The 13,121-nt window shown below is 38.6% G+C and overlaps 1 protein-coding gene across 6 annotated transcripts in view; it reads left to right on the top strand.

Moving 5' to 3' along the window:
- The window catches only part of magi1b (membrane associated guanylate kinase, WW and PDZ domain containing 1b), a 452,840-nt gene that overhangs the window by 274,065 nt on the left and 165,654 nt on the right, over positions 1-13,121 (top strand). The window contains exon 1 of one of the 6 annotated variants that reach the window (XM_072582492.1): positions 12,821-12,918. The exons of 4 other annotated variants lie outside the window; for them this stretch is intronic. The gene's annotated coding sequence lies outside the window, so the exon portion shown is untranslated. Of the gene's footprint in view, positions 1-12,820; positions 12,919-13,121 lie in introns of those variants that run through there. One more of the 6 variants, XM_072582493.1, reaches the window with a different exon arrangement.

Below are 13,121 nucleotides of genomic sequence, written 5' to 3'. Positions count from 1 at the left end.
ACCTCCATGTGTTCACATAAAGGCTATCCTGAAAACAGCACTGCAGATGTTAGTTTATTGTACAAAGAAATCTAAAATCCAAGCTGAAAACAGGACATGTTGACAATGCCAGGAGAAATAAATTTAATCATGGATGTTTATGGAAAACATCAATGTCTAGTTTGTATGCAGGTAACATCTGTTCCAAAATGTACATTGTGAAGGGTCATTATAAAAGATTGTACAGATATTCAAAAGTAGCTGAGGTTAAAAAGGACAAAAAGAAATTGAAAACACAAGCAGGATATTTTTCTTCAATGAATAAGATATAAATACTGATTGCGCCTTATATGGTAACACTTGAACCACGGAAGTCAAAGAAGTCATTCAGTCTTGGTAGCTGAATTAAAAAATGTTCAATTGAAGTTGTGAAGGTCATTTAGTGTTGCAGCTCATGAATGGGTGCCCAAGGTAAAATAAGGCTGCCTTGTGGTCAAAAGTTGGATAATTCTTGATTAATTCTACAGAGACAGACCTCCTATCTTTTAGGTTCATCTAGCCTACCCTAACAAAGGATGCATTTACTTATGGAGTCATCTGTAGATTGTTTGAGGGATTTATTTTAGGTTACCTACATACAAACGTATAGGAGCATATGTAGGCTACTCACTGTCTCAATCCTGTTCCACATTTCAGTAAGATCATGGTTGGTTTGATTACTCTATTCCAGCCTACCCACAATAACCTACACTAGCATTCCAAGATTGCTCTATGGCTTGGTGCACTGCAATCTCTCACCATTTAAATAATATATTTATTTTTCAATTTTTCTGCCAAAATGGGCAATTTTACATTTTCCGATATTATACTACACTTGACAGATGTTTACCCACTCACTTTATCTATCTATTTAATTTTGTAGCCTCAAAGCCTAAAACTCAAATTCCTCTGGTACACCACTTGCCATATCTTGCCAACTAGAAAATGACACATTTCCCCAACTTTTGTGACATATTAGTTTGCCAAACTTCTACCTATAGAGACAAAACAACTGCAAATGCTGAAGAAGGGTTACACCCAAAACGTCAACTTGTCCACTTCCTGATACTGCTTGGCATGCTGTGTTCTTCCAGCCTCTTGCTTGTCAATCTTCTAGCTATGGTATTATGTTACTTCCTACACTGTGAGCTCTTATTTTTCACAAACTTTGATGTGGCACTTTATCAAATGCCTTCTTGAAATCTAAGTACCATGCATCTACTGGTTCCCCTTTATCTATAGAGCAGGTTTCTTGCTTAAAGAATAGGGTGGTTGCACATTGACAAATCAATGTGACTTTGTCAGATTAGCTTGAACATCTCTACGTGCACTACTATGAAGTCATTGATAAGCTTTTGTTATCCACTCCATGATAGCTGTTAAGCTAAATGGGCTGTTGTTTGCTGTTATCTGTCTCTCCCTTTTTGCATGAAGTACATAAATGTGCTAGTTTCCAATCCAATTGAATTTTCCCAAATAAAGGGAATTATGGAAAAGTAAGCAAAACATTGCATTGATCCTCCTACTAACCACTTCTTTTAAGACCTGAGGATGAAGTTCATAAAGACTTGCTAATTGCCATAAGTGCTTGATGGCCCAGAGCTCAACAATTTACTCAGCACATCCCTGGTGATAGTAATTTTCTTGAGTTTTTCCATTTCCTGATTTACAACTATTTCTGGGATGTTACTGTATCCTCCATAATGGTTACATGTGCAAAATTCCTGTTCAATGCATATGCTGCCTCATCATTTTCGGTTATTAATTTCAAAGATGCACTTTTGTTTTTAAAATGACCATTGCTCATTTTGTTAGTTCTTTGTTAATCATTAATCAAAACTCTTTTTCATTGGAATTTTTTTTGTGTATTGCAAAATATTGCCTAAAATACCTGCCACTGCATCTCTGTTGATCTATCCCTCCACCTAATTTGCCAATTCACATTAGTTAGCTCTGCTTTCATGACTTCATAATTACCATTTTTTATCTTGGACCCACTTCTTTCTCCCTCAAATTATATCTAAAATTCAATTATATTATGGTTGCTGATACCTGGGAATATCTTTACAGTGAGGTCATTAATGAATCCTATCTCATTGCACAATACCAGACCTGGTACAGGTCGTTCTGCCATAAGGTGACAGTTGCGTTTCTCTGCAACCTTGCGTGATACAAAATTGTGCTGTGGAAAACCGCTGTTGAAGATTGTGCTGTAAAAGGTTGCTATAGAAAATAGTTATACCTGTTCAGTAGAAAGTTCGCATTATCTAAATAGCATCCACAATTTGGTGAAGTGGGTACTGCAGATGCTGGAGATTAGATTAGTGCTGGAAAAACACAGCCGGTCAGGCAGCATCTGAGGAGCAGGAAAATCGTCATTTCGGGAAAAGCTCTTCATCAGGAAGCCCTTCATCTCAGCATCCACAATTCGTCAATCACGTTGTAGTCAGTTCATGTTGATAAAATGCGTGTGAGACAGGAACGACCTGTATAGCCTGCTGTCTAGTTGGATCCAGAATGCACCGTTTTAGGAAACTATCTTGAAAACATTTTTTGGACTTCTCATCTAGACTACCTTTGTCCTTATACTTCCAGGCTAAATCTCCCATGATTATCACCATATTTTCTGACAAGTTCCCATTATTTTTTCCTTTATGCTTCATCCTACCATGCAGTTACTATTAGGGGACATGAACACTGTCCCCAAAAGTGACTTTCTCACTTTATTATTTTTCATCTTTACACAAACTACTTTACCATCCTGGGTTCTTGAATTTATGTGTTCCAGATAAGTTAGGCAAATACAATAATTAATTAGCAGATCTCTAACTCTATGTCTTTCCTAAATGTCCTACACCCTTTGTTATTCAGATCCCAATCTAGCCTTGTCTCTCATAATACTTATTCATTTCTGTTTGCATTGTCAATTCATCTTTTTTTTTGAAAGGCTACGTGTGTATTCAAATTCAGTTCTTAGTTTTTACCTTTTATGCTTCTTGTAGCCTGTAGCTACCCTTTTTTAGCTATTTATGATGACAGGTAATTCAGCTGAATCTTCTGTGTTTTTTTATTGATTTATATTTTGGAATGAGAGTAATGGAGCATTATTTTTCCAATTTTCAACTGGTGATCATGACAGATGGCTTCTTGCCTTCTTCGAGTTTCACATTTTGTAAGACCTGGAGGTGAACCACATGGGGGCACCAAATCAAGGTGTTAGTAAGAACAGTCTTGTAACCTTGCAAGTGGATTGATCAAGTACCTTACAATTTGGGGAGAGCAAAGTTCTTGAATTTCAAACATGTATTTGAAAAATCTCTGTTTTGCTTTGTTTATTATAAATGATGGGTTAAGGCCAAATTGATGCAGTTTGGGAGTCATCAAGAATAGTGTTTTGCTTTTCTCACACTTTAATGTGGTACTTTTTGAGTGGAGCGCATCTTATGTAGCATTATGGGGGCAGTGGACTAACGATATGGGTTCTGTTTGATTTCTGCTTTTGATCTGTTCAGTATTAAATGTTTTCACTTATTTATTGAACTTCTTCATTAAAAACATTCAATCATTGAGCACTACAAATGCACATAACTTTTAATTAACTATGAAACAAAGCAAAGAAATAACCAAATCATAAAAATAGGTTAATGTTCTGCTAGAACATTTTATTTAAACCCGTATAAGGGCTTTTGTTAGTGATATTTTTAATTGAATTATTGTATATTGTTTCAGTAATTAAGATGAATCAATGATGCATCTGTAGTGCTTATTTACAGATGATAACAAGGGTAAATAATGAAATATATATTTTTAAGAATTGCATGCCTATTCACTGAACTGCAAGGTAATGCTTCTTTGCCTAATAAATTGATTGCTGCTACGGGCTTGGAGAATTATTGTGTAACTCTAGATAGTATATTGCACGTAATATTTGCTATTTTCAGAATGCATGTGACTTGTAAATCCAACTGGCTTGGCCAATGACAAATGTGGTTAGATTATTAAATCGTGTAGTTTTGAAAAATATAATTTTCAAGTGATTTAAAGGCCAGTCAATCCCAGCATTTCCTTTCCTGTCTCCAGCGATGTTGGTGCAGCTGATGATCCAAAGAGATGATTTAGCAAGGTGTATGATGTCTGCACCAGATGACACATAATACTTGACAACCAAAAGTTATATCTTTTGTTTCCTTTCGCATATATTTTTTGTGCTGCCAAAAAGTGACAATCATAGCTTTCAGCAGTAATAAAAGCAGCAGTAATTGATAATAAAATGGTGGATCTTTATGTGCCTGCTAATTACTTCATTAAGTTTCATTTTGGAAAATTAACATTTTGCTAAATTATTTTAATGTTTTAAAATATTTCAGTTATACCTCATGGTACATGATTGAATGTGTTTTGAAGTAAAATGGATTGAACAGGTTTGTAAACTATGGTGCAGTATGAAAGGGGAAACTTGAAAACTTGCAAAAGCAAAGAAACTGTAGATGCTAGAAATCTGAAATAAATCAGAAAAGCAATAGGTCTGATAGCATCTATGTAAAGCCATGAGAGGATCAATGCATACTGACAAAATGGCTTTACAGCAAACTTTTTATCAGTCCACAAGCATAACCTTGAGCTCCCAGTCATCTGTCATTTTAATTCTCTACCTTGTTTTACTCTGACATTATAGTCTTTGGCCTGTTGCAGTATTACAGCTAAACTCGATGCATGCTCAAGAAACAACATCTGATTTCTCATCTGAATTCTTTACAGCCTTCTGGACTCAACATTGCCCTTTACCATGAAACCTTTGGTCATGTACTCTCTCCTGCCCGACACCATGTTGCAGATCTTCCTCTTTGCTGTTATTCTCATTTTCCTTTTTTTTTTGCTCAAAGCCTATTACATTTTAAACATTTCCTATATCTGATGAAATGTCACAGACCTGAAACATTGGATCATATTTACAATTTTTTTTGACTAAGTGTCAGTTTCTTTGGATTTCATGGAGTGTCTCTCTGTGGAGCCTCATACACTACCTTTCTAGCCCTTATGGTGCCCCCTCACCTGAGTCTAATCCCATTCTACCAGGCACCATACTCAAAACGACTCACCAGTGCCCAGATATCCTGGAATTTTCTGCTATTTTTTTAATGGCTGTTGTGTAGCGAACAAACACCGTTAGTATGAAACTGCCCGACACAGTTCTTGACATTTGCCTGAACATGGTAGACAAGGGAAGATGAGCCCTTTGCAGACAGGGACATGAAGAAGGGTTGTAGAGGCAAGTTCTCCTCTTCCCTCAGGACCAGCACAGGAGGCTACAAAACCAGACCATATCAACCATATGAGTCTGGTATCTTTGGCAGAGGGGCAAGGTAAGGCAAGGCAGGGTTGCTGTGTATATGCAGTCCAGCTCAGTGTGTGAGCGCTAAGAGAGTGAGCGAACAGCCATGAGATGCAGCATGGTTCAGTGCAGGGGGTGCAGCATGGAAGTGCAGGTGTGAGCTACACGTGAACCAGAGATGTGTAATTGACTTCTTAAAGGCTGAAACATCAGATGTCAATGCCTCTGAATGTGGAGTACATATGGCCAGTGCCCAAAGAATGTGCCTGAGATGTTGGTGCCTGAAGCCCCACATGGAGGTCCTTTCGAGCAAGCTGCCAGTTGTTAGATACTAGCTTCGATTTAATGTCAAGAATTCTTGGTGTCTACTTTGTTTGACAGGGAGTCCAAATCAGTGAAGTGAAATCTGCAGTAAAAAAGGTAATTAACAAGCAATAATCCCCCTTCGTAATGTCCAGAACATAATTACAATGTGCAGGGGATTTTCCCCAACATCAAGATAGGCCTCACTAGACTTCTTGTGTGGTTCCATCACATTCCTCCCATTGACTCACATTGTTCAGGCCCCCATAGCATTTCACCTCCTAACTGTGTTTTTCTTTTTGTTGATGGTGCCTGACCAGTTGAGTATTTCAAGTGTTTTCTGTTTGAAAAGTTACAGGTTCTTACTATTAAATCTAACTGGTGTACAAAACAATGAAACAATGGAATTCTGTAATTATTTAAATTGTATTACGCTATGAGTTGTGAAATGAGTATGTGCTACTTGTTCATAGGTAATTTCGAATTGATAGTACTGTATATTGTTGGACTTGAATTGCCCCACTGTCGGAATATACCTTTTTTAAAACATGTCAATATAATGTGCCTAAAGCCTGCTTCAGCACGTCAATAAAAATGTATTAAACGTCAGTAAACAATGAAATTGTATCTGAGGCAATACATTTGATCATGTTTTCTCATCTTAATTTATCACACCAAAGCATAAATTTTGAGATTTAAATGGACATAATATGAAAGTTTCACATACTCAAACTAATACTTTACCAAACAAAAGAGAACATTGTAGCATCACCATGGTTACAGGATAGCTAAAGGCCGTTGGCCTATTTTAACTGCGTTAGTTCTTTGAAGGAGCAAGTCACCCTGTTACTAAAAATTACTAGGGTGCCCTTGCATTTAATGGCATGATTTCAAAAGGTGGCCCTCCAGCACTCAGTGTACAGCAGGCTCACCGTGTATGATCCAGGTAGGTGTTATTACAAAGTTAAAAATCACACAACACCAGGTTGTAGTAGTCCAACAGGGTGATTTGGAAGCACTAGCTTTCGGAACGCCCCTCCTTCATCAGGTGGTGTGGCCACAACCACTCTAACACTGGCACCTCCAAGTGGTTATTATAGGACAAGTCAGATCCCAGATTGAAGTCAGGTTCATTAGATCTTTTTAAAAATATTTTTAGTTTTAATGAGTCCATTAAAACATAAGCATGCAAAATGCAGATTTGGTTTTAACAATGAAACAAATTTATAGAGGAAAAGGTTAAATTCATATGACTGAGCATAGAATTTCTCAGCTTCTTGTAAGTTCTTCAAAGTTTTAACCAAACATTTCTGATTTGGAGCTTTCTAAATTAACTTCCTTCTTTTGAAGAGCTTTTTTTTAACCTATCCAGCAAACCTAAACTGAGGCCAAAATCTTTCTTCAAGCTATATTTCCCCTAGTTGACAGACACATTTGGATCTGTTTAACCTTATTACGTATAAAAACACTCTTGATGTAAACAAATTCCCATTGGCCTCCAAGAACTAGCTTCCTCATACTTTTCTTCAAAGAAATTGTCATTCTATCGTCACTAACCAAAACCCACATCCCACTGGTTCAAAATCCAAACGCTGAAATAAGTTATATTAAAGTATCTATATAAAGCACACCATACATCACAGCAGCCAATCTGCAAGTGGAGACATTAAAATAACTTCAGTTTTACTTTGACAAATGCCCCAGGTACCTGGTTATGATTCTGCAGACCAATATTTCCATGACATGACCAGTGGCCACGGTGGAAATTATGCAAATATTGGCCTTCTTTTTCTAATACCAACAAATTAGCAGCAGCAACTTAAAATCTTATGTGAGATTTGGAGAGGATGTAATGTTCCTGTACTTGTTCTTCTGGGTGGTAGAGATAGGTTGTTTGGAAGGTTAATTTGAAGAAACATTGTTGAGTTGCTGAATTGCGTTTTGCAGATGGTGTCCATTGCAGCTACAGCTCTCTATTGGTGGAGAGAATGAAGATGCCCTGCATATAGATTATCTCAAGCAACTTAATTGTGAGGGGATAGAAAATATGAAAAGGGCAAGAGAGATTGAAATTGACACTGCAAGTGCAGTTAAAGAGCCAAATTCCCAAGAGTTTTGATGAAAGTGAAAAGACAAAATGACTTATAGAATGAATTCAGCCTGCATCTCTGCAGTGACAGGATGTCTGATGGTACAGCAGAATGAGAAAGAAATAGCAATCAGAATTGATGAAAGAAGGGGGTGAATTTACATTTGGAGGAATCATGTATGATTAAAGTGAGTAACTATATGGAGAAAAAAAGCATAAGAACTTTGAATAGCAGTGTAGACTATTTTTGAACAGAGAAAGGCTTCAGAAATCTTGAGCACAAAGGGAGTTAGGAATCCTATTTCAGCATTCTTTTCAGGTTAGCATGCAGGTTCAGTTGGCAGTTAGGAAGGCAAATGCAATGTTAGCTTTAATTTTACGAGGGCTAGAATACAGGAGCAGGGACGTACTGCTGACATACCTATATAAGGCCCTAGGACTCATTTGGAATATTGTGAGCAGTTTTGGGCCCCATATCTCAGGAAGCATGCGCTGGCATTGGAGAGAGTCCAGAGGAGGTATACAAGAATGATCCCAGGGATGAAGGGCTTATCATATGAGGAGCGATTGAGGACTCTGGACCTTTACTTGATGGATGAAGGGGAACTAATTGAAACTGAAGAATACTGAGAGGCCTGGATAGAGTGGATGTGGAGAAGATGTTTCCATGATTAGGAGAGATTAGAACTAGAGGGCACAATCTCAAGGTGAAGTGTCAACCCTTTAGAACTGAGACAAAGAGGAATTTCTTCAGTTGGTAAATCTGTGCTGCAGAAGGTTGTGGAGGCCAAATTATTGAGTATATTTAAGACACGTTCTTGATTAGTAAGGAGATCAAGAGTTATGGGGAGAAGGCAGGAGAATAGAGTTGAGAAACATATTAGCCATGATCGAATGGTGGAATAGTCTCGATGGGCTGAATAGTGTAATTCTACTCCTATGTCTTATGGTTATATGGACGTTGATATAGTGAGAAGTCAGAAGCCAATGATAATTGATAAGGAATAAAGAAATAGGAGTACACTCTGTATGGATGCCATCCTATCAGAATTTTGTGTGTGTACGTGTGCACGCAAAAATTGTGGATACGTACACAAGTGACACCCTCCCCTCCCACATTTTCATCTATAGTCTTAACAATGATAAAGCTGAAGCTTGAGGTTAGAAGTCAACAGCATGAGTATGTTAATTGCAATAATAACATTTAAACTCTGCTGTAAAAATAGAGGGGATGAGAGATTCAGGTTATGTGTTTCTAGCTCCTATCTATACATGATGGAATGTTAATTATAGGTTAACATTACAGCTTTAAGGAAGAATGGGTAGTTAATGATGATCCAGCTCAATATGTTCATTTTTGACATCTCTATCCTCCCACTCAGTCCAACTGTTTCCCTTTTTTGCCTGAAGCATTGACTCCAGCTGGGCTATTCTGAAACCTCTCTGAAATCCCATTCAAACACCTATATATGTGAGTGTAGATATTGAATATTGACAGTTTATTTAACCTAAGCAAGCAATTCTTTTGTTCTATTGACTGAACCAAGCCTGCAGAGACTGGGCGCAAGAACGTTTTACTGGTTTTTCTCCTCCTGTCCAATTGAGGACCACTTGAGACAACTGTAACACCTCCCTATTGTTCTGGCATCTGAAAAGAACCAATTCAGTATAGCACAAAGAACAAGTTTTGAGACCTGTTTCATTCTGTTCATGCAAAAGCTACTGTTGGAGCCTGTGTTCACACTTAAAATAAAAACAAATTATTTCATTTTCAAGACTTTTTCATGGGTGATGACTAATAAGGATTCCATCAAATGCACTTCAACTTTCTTAAAAGTAAATTGTGTATTGCTGACTTTTATTAAATTCTGCTTAAACTAAAGATGCTAACATCATGTCATACAGAGTATTTCTGCCTAAGTGACTTCTACACCGGTACTGGATTTGCTGCCTCCAACATCGAGCCATTATTTCCACAGGAGCGCCATAAAATGATGAGTGCAGGCTACGCTCTGCATCTTTTCAGAAAGTGTCATTTAATTTCCAGAAATACTCTACGGTCAAATTTCAATTGTAGTATAAGGCTTGTAGAGTGCCGCAAGAAAATGTTGATTGATGTCGCACCTTTATTGTAGTAAAACCTCTCAAGGCATTTTACAGGAGTGCTATGAAATAAAATTTCACATGCAGTCACATAAAGCAATATTACGTATGATGACCAAAAGTCTGGTGAATTGAATTGTAGGCAGGAATTTACACTCCCCCAGGAGCTGGTCTGTGGGAGCAGAGTGCTTTTTACATTGGACCTAATGACTAGGGTAGGTTTCCTGTTGCCTTTCCCCTCTCCCTGGACTTCACTACAGTCTTAGGAGTAGGAGCAGAGGAATCAGGGTGCCCATCTGTTCTTTGACTAACTGAGGCCCTTAGGTGGTCAGTTAATAACCACAGTTGGGAGAGGTGAGAGCCAGGTTTGAAGTCTGCCAGATCTCACTCTTCAGGCTTTTGGTGGGAAGGTTGGAAGTGTTCACCATGACAGGCTACTCAATCCTATCACTCACTTCTCCCTCCCTCCCTCCTCCCAAACCCCCACCATCATCACCACCAAAGATTGCCCACCCCTGCCAGCTCTCCATGGGTTTACCTCCCATTTTGAGGTGTTTGCCTGTTTGTATTTCCTCTGTCCCACCGTAGTATCCATTCCCATCCGCTGGCAGCTCACTCAATGGAATGCAAGGTTAGTCGATCTTCTTCCTTCATATCATTGTCATAGAGATGTACACCACGGAAACAAACCCTTTACTCCAATGGATGAATGGGCACCGCACAACAATCAACAGGCAGGAGTGTTCCCTACCAGTTGGGAAACACTTCAGTGGTGCAGGACATTCGACCTCTGACCTTCGGGTGACCATCCTCCAAGGCAGACTTCGGGACAGGCAGCAGTGAAAAGTGGCCAAGCAGAGGCTGATAGCTAAGTTCGGTACCCATAGGGAGAGCCTCAACTGGGACCTTGGATTCATGTCACACTACAGGTGACCACCATTGCAACACACACACACACACACACACACACACACACCCCTATACATACACACAGCCATGCACTCTCTCACACCCTTACAGACACACACACTCCCACACTCGCACATGCATCCTCTCACAGACTTAGACCACTCTACACTCGCACACACATATACACTCTCTCTCACGACACTTACAACCCCCCCACCCCAGACGCACAGACACACACTCCCACACTCTCACATGCACCCCCTCACAGATTTAAGACACTCTACACTCACATACATACACATATACACTCTCTCTCACACTCAACCCCCCCACCCCAGACAGACAGACACACACACACACACACACACACACACACACACACACACACACACACACACACACACACACACACACACACACACACACATGCACGCATATACATATGTTTGTGGAGTGAATTTGTACTTGCAGAGTTACATTGTACTTTGCTCAAAAACTGCATGAATTCATGTAAGATTCTCTTATCTCACTTTTTAGATTAGAATCAGTCTGAACATTATGGCACAGACAGAGAACACAGGGGGCTAACACCTTCAACATAATGTCTGGCTAACACCAATTGTTACAGTTAACCTGAGAATGTAACTTTCAAAAAAGGTTTTGTGCTTTACACATGAAACAAGTGAAACTATCATGGTATTCGAACAGATGAAAGACTCAAAAAAAAATCAAGGTATTTTTCAATGTATAATTTCAGTTACATCACACTGTAAACTTTTGCTATAAATTCTGTGTCTTACAATTGTGTACTCCACAACCAACTGATGAAGAAGTGGCGCTCCGAAATCTAGTGTTTCCAATTAAACCTGTTGGACTATAACCTGGTGCTGTGTGATTTTTTTATCCTTGTAAGTTGTTCTCACAAGCCATGCTGTGTCAACTTTGTCAATTAAAACTGGAAGGATTCAAGGTATGAAAACAATTGTCTGGTAGCGTTGCTTTTCCTACATTATAGTAGTGGCTACAATTCAAAAGTACTTCATTGGCTCAGGAGCACTTTGGAACATATTGAGCTCATAAAAGGTCCAATAAAAATGCAAGTTTAGTTTTGCTTTCTTTCATGGGTGGAGAGGTCAGGCCTTGACTGAATGTTCGACTCTGATTTGTCTAGGTCAAATTATACGTTTGTTTAAAAAAGATCTTAGTTCATAAAGTATGGAATGGGATAATACTTTGATATTATTTACAAGCTGACAGAATATCTTGGAAGTTGTTAATTGGCAATGTAAATAAGTTTTCAAATTCTGAAAGACTCAAGAGTTCAATGTTCAGATGTATAATTTTTGTTCAGAATCTGAAAAATTCAATTTTCATAAGGTTAACTTGGCATGTTTTCACAAAGCTGCTCAATGATCATTTTCTCAAGAGCTCTACCTTCATTCTTTTAGTCGTGGAACAATCTGAATAAGTCCTTAACAATCATTTGACTCCCTATTACTACTGGGAAGGGGGATGGCATTCGTGGAGCTGGTTTAGGGAGTTGGTCTGTGCTGTGGATGAGGATGGAGAGTGTGTTTGGAGACATGCCCAGTTTTGGGGTTTGGTGTAACTTTTATTCAATAATTTTTCATTGTGGTGGTTTGAACCACAAGATAACATTTTCCCTCATCATTCGTTGCTATTGATCTGTATGCAGAGCATTTATATGTACAGAATTATTTTACAGAGGCATATAATTATCATATTTATACGACATATGTATTTTTATTAAAAGGCAGCTGTTCAACACTTGTTCTTAAATACTTGTCCAAATTTCAGGACTCTTTTGGTACCTTTTCTTTTGCCCTGTGAATTTGTAAATTCTGTGTAGATGGGCATTGTTGTCATGTACTAGAAATGTCATGAATGATCTAAAAGCGAGGCTGCTGCACTTCTCCTTTCTGCACTGTCAGCTGCCGGAAGATTATTCTTCCCTGAAATCTTTTGTTGTGTGGCAGGAGTCCTGCTGTAAGTAAACCCCTGCTTCTGTCATCCCTCGGCACTTCGTACTGCGGGGCTGCAAAGCATTCTTCTGTAAGGTTTGAGACCCGATCGTGTTGAAAGAGGATTAATTCCCTCTGCAGGTTTTAAATTTCATAGGATTCTGGCAACTGTGGGTATATAGGTACAGTTTATGCCATTTTAATTTGTTTTAAATTGTGGTCTTTGACGATACGAAGCATTTTGTATGATCTGTGCAGTGGTGGTGAATGTAGTGTGTTTAGTGAGCTTTAGCAGCTTGGGGTTGTGCATGAGTAGAGAACTTGTTTAGCAGTAGCCAGTCTTAGGGAACAGATGGCTTGTGGTGCTTTTAATTCATCTCCCAGG

The sequence above is a fragment of the Chiloscyllium punctatum genome, chromosome 12 (genome assembly GCF_047496795.1).
Source record: "Chiloscyllium punctatum isolate Juve2018m chromosome 12, sChiPun1.3, whole genome shotgun sequence".
Lineage (NCBI taxonomy): Eukaryota > Metazoa > Chordata > Chondrichthyes > Orectolobiformes > Hemiscylliidae > Chiloscyllium > Chiloscyllium punctatum.
This window is presented reverse-complemented; position numbering and strand designations above follow the sequence as displayed.